The sequence below is a fragment of the Neovison vison genome, chromosome 6 (genome assembly GCF_020171115.1).
Source record: "Neovison vison isolate M4711 chromosome 6, ASM_NN_V1, whole genome shotgun sequence".
NCBI classification, from domain to species: domain Eukaryota; kingdom Metazoa; phylum Chordata; class Mammalia; order Carnivora; family Mustelidae; genus Neogale; species Neogale vison.
The window spans coordinates 222,658,970-222,668,663 of NC_058096.1; positions in this window are offsets into that span (position 1 = coordinate 222,658,970).

Consider the following 9,694-nt stretch of genomic DNA (forward strand, 5'->3'; position numbering starts at 1 on the left):
GACTCAGTGAGTTAAAGCCTCTGCTTCAGCTCAGGTCATGATCCCAGGGTCCTGGGATCGAACCCCTCATCGGGCTCTCTGCTCAGCAGGGAGCCTGCTTCCCCCACCTCTCTCTGACTGCCTCTCTGCTTGCTTGTGATCTCTGTCTGTCAAATAAATAAAATCTTAAAAAAAAAAAGAAAATGTAAATGGTTTTCTCTTTGCTTGCCCAGAATTGTAAATGAGATCTCTTTGACTCATAAGGCTTTTCCTTGATAGGCTAAGTTACCCAGGAAGTACTACTAAACCACTGATAAACCTTGGGTTACATTTGGGTAAATGCTGTAACTACCCTAGAGGTTCTATACATTTCTTAAAGTTTCAATGTTTTGATACGGTCATCACTTGATATTTAACCATATCTATTCTGAGTTCTTGTCATTTGTAATTGCTTTAATTCTCTTGTCAAATAAATCCTGCTGAAAGGAAATTCATATGGGAGACTTTCAGGACAAATACAGGTCTTTGATATGTTGAAATCCTGGAACTGAAATGGGTAAGAATTTCCAGAAGTCAAGTCTGCATTCGGACTAAACCAGAATTAGCAACATGGGACTACATGAACTGAAAGATTGTAATGTTATGCCTCTTAATGTTTTGCCTTATTTTAAACATTATTGGTTCTGTAATGTTTGCTCTTCCAGACTAGGAAAACTTTTTCTTAAGGTATCTGTAACTTACAGAGATGTAAAAGTATTCATTTGTAAACAAATCAAGGCATTCAACTTTTCTATCTGAACTTTCTGAAACTCAGAAGGTCTCAGCAAATATTCTTTCTTCCACAGCAACCAGTCATTTGCGTAAGTTCCATAAGAATCTGTTCTCCTTGTAACAGGACACCATTGGAAACACTGCTTATTTTACCAAGGCTTTGACTGGAATGTCATATTTGAAAAAGACTCAGATATGACTGGACAGTTTAAAGGAACTAAGGCTGACTTTGTAAAACCTGGAGCCGTAAAGCCCTTTGAAACTGTTGGCCTGATACCTTGCTTACAGAGTTTGCAGCAGCCTCAACAGGTGAGTAAAGAATGTCACTTCCTGGCAGGTGCAGGAACCTCAGGAAGAGGAATTCACCCAAATCAACAGGTATTGGAGGCATGTCTGATGGCAAGTATGTGGCTTGGCTTCTGGCCTGGAGAGCCTACTAAAAGTTCAATCTAGAGATTCCTTATAAGAAGTTCCAGCATAGCAGATTCCAAAAGATCTGTATAATCACTCACTGTTCTTGCTGAGCTTATGCAGGTAATTAGGCCAAGTTTAAATAAATTAGTCCTGATTTGGCTATCTCTACAAATGAGGGTTATTTTAGAGAGAAAAAATTATGTTTTAATAACACACCTTTATGGATGTTAAATTCTAGATTTGGTTGTCCTTAAATGTTTGTTTACCTAAGCTAGACAACGTGAGATAAACTTCAGAGAAGTTGCACAATAGCTCCTTTAGACGATCTTGCCTTTGCCAGTCAGTCAGCCCCAGATATAGGAGGAAACTTCAGAAAATTGAAGGATTTTAAGGGAAGAATCTGACTGAGTTAGTGGGAATAGCAGAAATAGCCACTGAGGACTATGAGTCATGCTTGCAGGGGACGAGAGCTCTCTTACAGACTCTGCAGGGAAAAGGATATCGGGTGTCGGGACGCCTGGGTGGCTCAGCTGGTTAAGCAGCTGCCTTCGGCTCAGGTCATGATCCCAGCGTCCTGGGATCGAGTCCCACATCGGGCTCCTTGCTCGGCAGGGAGCCTGCTCCTCCCTCTGCCTCTGCCTGCCATTCTGTCTGCCTGTGCTCGCTCTCTCTCCCTCTCTCTCTCTGATAAATAAATAAAATCTTTAGAAAAAAAAAAGGAATCGGGTGTCAGCAAAGAAAGCACAGCTTTGTCAGAGCCACACAACTTATTTAGGCTTTGATCTCCACGAGAGATTTTCTTGGGACAGTGGGCCACTGTAGGCTGTGGATACCGTGGTTCGTGGAGATGGCCTGACCTCTCTTCGAACTAAGGGAGGGCTCACTAGACCGGACAGCTGAGGCAGAAGGAGCATTTCGAGAATTACAAACAGCCTTACTGAGTGCCCCAGCATTCATCATCCCAGATGTTACCAAGCCCTTCCTCTTGTATGTGGATGAAAAAGCAGGGGTGGCCAAAGGAGTTTTGACTCAGACTATGGGGCCTTGGCAAAGGCCAGTAGCCTATCTTAGCAAGGAACTAGATCCAGTAGTGGCTGGGATCCCCCCTTACTTCCACATAATTGCTGCCACAGCCCTCCTGGTCAAGGATGCAAGTAATTGATTTTGGGTCAAAATCTCATCTTGACCACTATCCACGCTATTGAGGGCCTTCTCCAACTCCACCAGACCGGTGGATCACAAACACCCGAGTGATGGGTTATCAGGCCCTTCTCCTCAATGAACCGAAAGTGACTTTCCGGCCCCCGGTGGTGCTAAATCCAGCCACGTTGCTGCCAGAGGAGCTGGCTGACCACCCACACGACTGCGGGAAGGTCCTAACCCAGGTCGCAGGAATAAGGCCGCATCTCAGAGACACTCCCCTCCCAGATGTGGAGATGACTCTGTTCACAGAGGGGAGTAGCTACATGGTCAATGGAAAGACGTATGCGGGGGCTGGGGTGGTTTTTCCTAAGCAGGAACTCTGGACGGCGGCCCTGCCACATGGAACCTCAGAGCAAAAAATGGAGCTGATTGCACTCACCAAGGCACTGCAGATGGCCAAGGGTAAGACCGCCAACATCTATGCGGACAGCAGATACGCCTTTGCTACTCTCCATATACATGGGCCTATTTATAAAGAAAGGGGCCTATTAACAGCAGAAGGAAACCAATTACCAAATCGAGCCACGAAGCAAGCAGCCCAAGAAACAGCACAAGAGCCGGTCACACTCCCTCTCCAGTCCTACCAGAAAAACCAAATTATTCAGAGGAAGATTTAAGGTATTTACAGAAATGGACTAAATTAGACTATAAAGGGGACTGGGCTAACACTAGAACAGGAAAGTTGATTTTTCCTTGAAGTCTAGGAAAAAATTAGTAAGCCAAATACATCAAGGCACTCATTTGCAGACATGCAAGCTTAAGGAGCTTATGGGCAAGCAATTCCAGGTTTCTAAATTAGGGCGTATGGCTCAGGATGTGGTTGATAGATGTGTTCAATGTCAGGCAGTCAATGCAGGAGGAACTAGAATGGAAGAGGGAAAAGAGAAAGAGGTAAGGAACCAGGAATTTATTGGAAAATAGATTTTACAGAGATGAAACTGCGAAAATATGGATGTGGATACCTGTTCAGGCTGGGTAGAGGCTTTTCCCGCCAAACATGAGATGTCAGGAGAGGTAGCCAAAAAGCAACTAGAAGAAATAATTCCTAGGTTTGGGCTGTCTCTCACGATCGGGTCAGACAATGGCCCTGCATTTTTGAGTTCAGTCTCGCAAGCATTGGCCAAGGCTGTGAACACTAGTTGGAGGCTACATTGTGCCTACTGGCCCCAGAGCTCTGGGCAAGTAGAGAGAATGAAATGGACTCTTTTATATATATATATATATATATATATATATATATATATATATATATATATAAATATATATATATATATTTTAAAGATTTTATTTATTTATTTGACAGAGAGAGATCACAGGTAGGCAGAGAGGCAGGCAGAGAGAGAGAGAGAGAGGAGGAAGCAGGCTCCCTGCTGAGCAGAGAGCCCGATGCGGGACTCGATCCCAGGACCCTGAGATCATGACCTGAGCCGAAGGCAGCGGCTTAATCCACTGAGCCACCCAGGCGCCCTGAAATGGACTCTTTTAAAGAGACCTTGGCAGGGCTAATTCTGGAGACTGGCAATGGATGGGTGGATCTCCTTCCTTTTGCCCTCCTCGGGGCGTGATGTACACCCTGCTTAAATAAGGTGACCATTTGAAATACTGTTCGGGAGACACCCGCCCCCCCCCCCGCTCTGCCCTCAGCTACCAGAGGTTGCCCTAGCAGAAATGACTGAACAGTCTGTACTCCAGTCACTGCAGGCATTGCAGTCTGTCTTGGAAGGCGCCTTCGAGGGATCCGAACTGCCGACACTGGGATGGAGACGGAGGTGGAGACACATCCTTGCCAACCCGGAACGTGGTTTGGATGAGCCACCACCAAATGGTAGGCTTGGAGCCTCGCAGGAAGGGACCATTTGCTGTCATCCCGACCACCCCCACAGCGGTGGAAGTTAACGGCGTTGGGGCCTGGATTCGCACAGCTTGCATCAAGCAAGCCAAGGATGAGGACACCCCCCCAGGGATGGATGCCGCTACCAGTGAACCCCCCCCCAATCGTGGACTAAAGCTAAGACTTGAAAACAATGAGTTCATTGAGTCATTGTTGCTCCTATTGGTATAGTATAGGTAGGAAATATAGACAATTGCAAAATAAAGGAGGGCTTGACATACCATTTCTAGAAAAGGGGGGCTTTGCATAGCCCAAGAAGAGGAACGCTGTTTCTGGGTAAATCACACTGGAGTCATTAAAGAGTCAGGCAGATTTGGCTGAAAAGTCAAGGATTTGACTAATCTCCAAAGAAAAAGGGGGAATGTAAGGGTCTATTTAGCCAGAGTGATTCCATCCAGTTAAACAGTGATTTTCTGTTTATGCAGTAAAACTTAAAGTGACCCTGCCCCCACCCCCCCACTCAGGGAACTTACATAAAAGCAAGTCCGGGAAACCAGTCCCAGATAATAAAGCCCAAATACAAGGGCAGGTCAGGTCAGGTGGAGATAACAGCCCAAATGCAGGGATGACTCGGGTCAGGTGGAGACCTCCACTCAGTGGGGCGCCCATACTCTCTCCCTAGCTACCAAGGAGTGTGGGCCCCGCCTTTGGGGCACCTTTTGGGCTAATTCTGACCAAGGTGATAGGTTAGTTCAAATAGCTCCTATGGGGTGAATTGTAACTCAATTGGCCACCCATGTGTGACCTAGCATGACTGTGCAGCTTTCTCTGTGTGTTGCAATCTCTTTGACCATCTGTGTGTGGCCAGGCTCAACCACATGGCCTGTGCTCTATAAAAGTTAGTCTGTGAGGCTGGGAGGGATCGCCCTCTCTGTAAGAGGTGGCCCCGAACGGTTGGTTTGATTCTTGATGCTTAGCATGAAATAAAGCTTTGCTTGACTTTGCTTTGTATCAGTCTTGCTTCTTTGATCACGACCTATCATTGGGGGACCTTTCAGGCAGAGAGGCAGGCAGAGAGAGAGGGGGAAGCAGGGCTCAAGCCCAGAACCCTGAGATCATAACCTGAGCCGAAGGCAGAGGCTTAACCCATTGAGCCAAGCAGGAGCCCCTTCTGCACCAAAGATGTCTCAAGAATTCTTTCTTGGCTGTGAGCTTCAAATCCTAATAGTGTCCTTCCAACATCATTATGTAAGGTCCCACCACCTTGTTCTTTAGGAACTTCCTGGTATTCCTGGGTACTTGTTCTGCCATGGAAATTTTAGAGAGTTTTTGTAAAGTACCAAAAATCCCTACCAGCATTTTATTTAGCATTTTGCTGAAATTTAATGAAAACTATACATCTATTTGTTTAGAACTGATATCATGGTGATGAAGTTCAAGAATCTAGGTGAGGTCAGGCGGGAAGAGGTCCAGCGCCGATGCCTAAGAAAGAATCCTTAAGTCTCTGGTGCAAAAAAAGTGTTTTATTAAAGCATGGGGACAGGACCCATGGGCAGGAGGAGCTGCTGCCCCAGGGATGTGAGCAGTGCTCTATTATATACTTGTAAGTTGGGGAGGGGATTAGGGATGGCGTAAGTCTGTAAGGAGTTTTGGAAGCAAGGTTTCTAGGACCTTGAGGGGCTAGCGGTTGTCTGGGCAAAAGGTTATTCATTACCAGTAATAAAACCTTTTCGTGAGACCCTTTAGATGTCTATCTGTGGGCCATATGCTCAGGAATGATTGTCAACATTACCTTGGAGGTTCAGAGATAGTTTCCAAAGGAATTGTTAATGTAGACTTACAGGATCCTGCTTGGGGGCAGGGGTCGGTCAGGCTAGGACTGTCCTTTGCCCTTAGCAAAGCCATAACTCTGCCTATTTTAAGGGCTTGTCAGTAGGTAAGGAAATTTAATAATTTTTCTTCTGCCTCTGTTTCCCACATTAATGGCAGCACCGAGTTCTCTTTTCTAAGAGCATTATTCATGTTTCTCTCCCTCTCTCTTTTTTCAGTTGGCTTTGATGTCAGGCATGATGATGTGGGAAACAAAGGCAGAAGAGAAATTATTACATTTCCTTACTACCTGCAGCCCCTGGACAAGTCCTTGAAACAGGCAGAGTGACGTTCCTCTAGGGACTCAACAGCCTCGACATTGACACTTTGCTTAGGGCAAAAGGCAATCTTAGCCGGATCTCCAGGATTCTGTAAGTCTACCTTAACATATAAAATTTCCTTTGGGAACTTTATTTCTGCCCCTTGGGAATGTTGGTCTGATATACCCTGCTTACAGAACTCCCAGGGGAGTGAAGAATTTCCCCTCCTGGCAGGTGCAGGAACCTCGGGATACAGTGGGGACCTTGAGAGGAGGAATTCACACAAATCTACAGGTATTTACAGACATTTCCGATGGCAAGTACCTGGCCTGGTTTCTGGCATAAAAGGATACTAAAACTTCAACCTAGAGATCCCCTATAAAAGTTCCAGCAAAGTGGATTTTAAAGACCTATATGGCCAATCACCATTCTTACTGAGCGTAATAATCAGGCCAAACTTGTTAAACCTGGAGTTGTTTTGCAAGGGAGTTAGTCTTGATTTGGCTAATCATCAATCTCGAAATAAGGCCGATTTTACAGAGTAAAGAAAAACTGTGTTTTAATAGCACACCTTTACAGACGTTAAATTCTAGTTCTGTCTCTGAATGCTTGTTATTTGCCTAAGCTAGACAACTTGAGACGAATTTAAGGAAAAAACCCACAACAGTGCATGACCAGAGTATCTTCTCGCTATTCTGTGAGGGTTAATACCAGTACCGGAGCAACACATGACTGTTTGAACAGCTGGAAATTGGAACGGGCCCCCAACAATCGTGTAATTCAAGGAACACCATGACCTATTCCATGTGGTTGGGATGGCAAAATCACTCCTGAAGCCAGAGTGTGCCCTGCTCCACGTGGCTGACCGCGGACTGATGGACATCATGGGTGGCCTCACTATGCGTATGATGGGACGGGTGCCCTCTGTCTGGGACAAGTCTTCTCCCACTTCCCAGTGACTCCTCATTATTAGGATACTACTGTTAAGGCTAGATCTCAAACAAAGAGGGCTTCTTAGTTGTTTAACCCTTAGCCATGATTTGCCCCAGGAACTGCCTCTAGTGATAGAAAATGGCAAGTAGAGCCTTTAGCCAAGCCTACAGCAGCCACGTTACGCACACCCGGGTACACACTAGATGGACTACACCGATCTGGGATTAATAGCTATGGCTTACCCCACAATGGGACTGTTAAGCCAAAAGGCAACTCTACTGGGGAAAAAAGGAAACAGTGATAACATGTGTACCCGCAGCACACAGCAGTTACAGAAGCTACCATCAGAAGATTGCTCATAAGTCTGTGTTCCCTAGGCCACGGATGGGTTCGCTACTGACTGGACAGGAAGGCCCAGAATTACATGGCTGGCTCCTAACAGGGCCAAATGGCTGGGTGGCTCTAACCTTAGCCATGGCTCCTCCCAGGCCGGATAGACCATTGCACTCTGGGTTTGGCCTGGAAGCACAAACCCAGTATTAACACCATTACCAAACCAGACAACCTTCCACGATGAAAACAACGGTGGACACGTGCTGTGTTTCACTGGTATGACCACCTAGCGTCCACCTTTACTCCTCTTTAGGACGAAGGGTTTTGTTTTGCACAAGGAAGCTCTTCATAGCAGTCAAAGCCCTAAATGACACTCGAATAGCATTTCCCTATTAAAGACGGAAGGAACACACTGTGCAGAGCGCGTGTGCGACACAGAATGCAGGGGATGCTTTAGCTGCTGCACAAGGTGGATGTTGTGCTGTGACAGAAACAGAATGCTGTGTACACATGCCGGCGTGTCCCAGTAGTATTTCTGGGGTCCCACCTGACCTGAATATTCAACTAGGCCCTTGAACTATCCCTCTCTTTCCTTTAGTGATGGCTGAACTCAGGAGTATAACATTTTTGGTCACCGATGAAACCACTCCTATTTGGGCTTCTGCCTCTTCTTCATTTTGTTACAGTAAGTACGCTTTCCTCTTTTCTACCACGACTCTCCACCTGGTGCCAAGACCCCTTCAGTGCTGTTAGGTCAAGCCAGCAGATGATCCTCTCCACTAGGGCAGATCCATTCCTGTGGTCTCCCTCCGATGCAGCTGCCTCTGCCTTCTTAAAAGCTCTCTCCATATGTAAGTCCCTCGCCAAGTGAATGGGGTCCATAGGTGGGGACACCTCTACAACTCCATAGAGCGGGAAGAAGTTACAGAAGACCTTCCATCGTCGGCAACTGTAAGATTTAAGGGTCACAACTGCTCCGGGGGAAGTGATGTGGAGAAATAATGCAAGAGAAAAATCCAATTTCCTGGCAACCTACAAACAAGTCCTTGAGACGGTCAGACTGACATTCTTCTAGGAACTCACTGCCTCGATGTTCATACTTTGCTAAGGGCAAAAGGCAACCTTAGCTCAACGTTAGCCCTACTTCCACAATCCGGTTAACCTCCTTTAAGATATAAAAATTCCTCAGGAAACTCCCTTCAACTCTACCCCCGAAGACATGTATTAACAATCACCCTCCAACATATGGCTCACTGATACACACTTAAAGGTCTCAAGACCAAGCTTTTACTACACAGCAATAAATGCCTTTTACTACTAAAAGCCAGTCCCTCAAGGTCCTTAAAACGTTGGTAACAAACTCCTTAGAGACTGATGCTATCTATAAGTGCACCTCAACTTGAAAATATGTAACTGGCCACTCCTCCCAACCCAGGGCAGCTTGCCCCGTCCCGGGCTCCTGTCCCCGTGATTTGATAAAAGCACTCTTTTCACCAAAGATGATTCCAAATTCATTCTTGACCATCAGCTTCCAGACCCCATCTCTCTGGACCGGAGCTGGCCTTCAGACCAACTCCTTTTGAAACTGACCCATTCCTGTTGAAATTCCTGTTAGGAATTTCTTTTTGTTCTAAAGAAAAGGCTTAGAAATGGGATCCCAGACATCAAAATGCTTTGAGGGTATCCCTCTGTCCCATTTGTGGAATCCTCTGGTGTTACATTTACAAAAACTACCTCTCCTCACATGCGCTTCTAACTAAATGGACTAACTTCACAGGAATTTAGAACATCAATGGTCCATATGGAGAACTTTTGATCTCCCCAAATTGACCCTTATCAAAATACAATTTAACAGCCATGACTACAGCTGTCAAAATCAGATAGAATGGCTGCTTCAGTGGCTATTTGGGAGATTTCCAAACGCTACCAGGACCTAATGGTGCTTCTCTGCAAAACACCATTTCTAAATTCACAGAGGCAAGCCACTGAAAGGTATCAAAATGGCTTTTGATCCTCTTTGTCCCTCCCCCATCTTCTTTGTCTCCAATGCTGCCACCACCTGGTGTTCACAGTCTGTGTTACCTGGTGTAACATAGTCTTC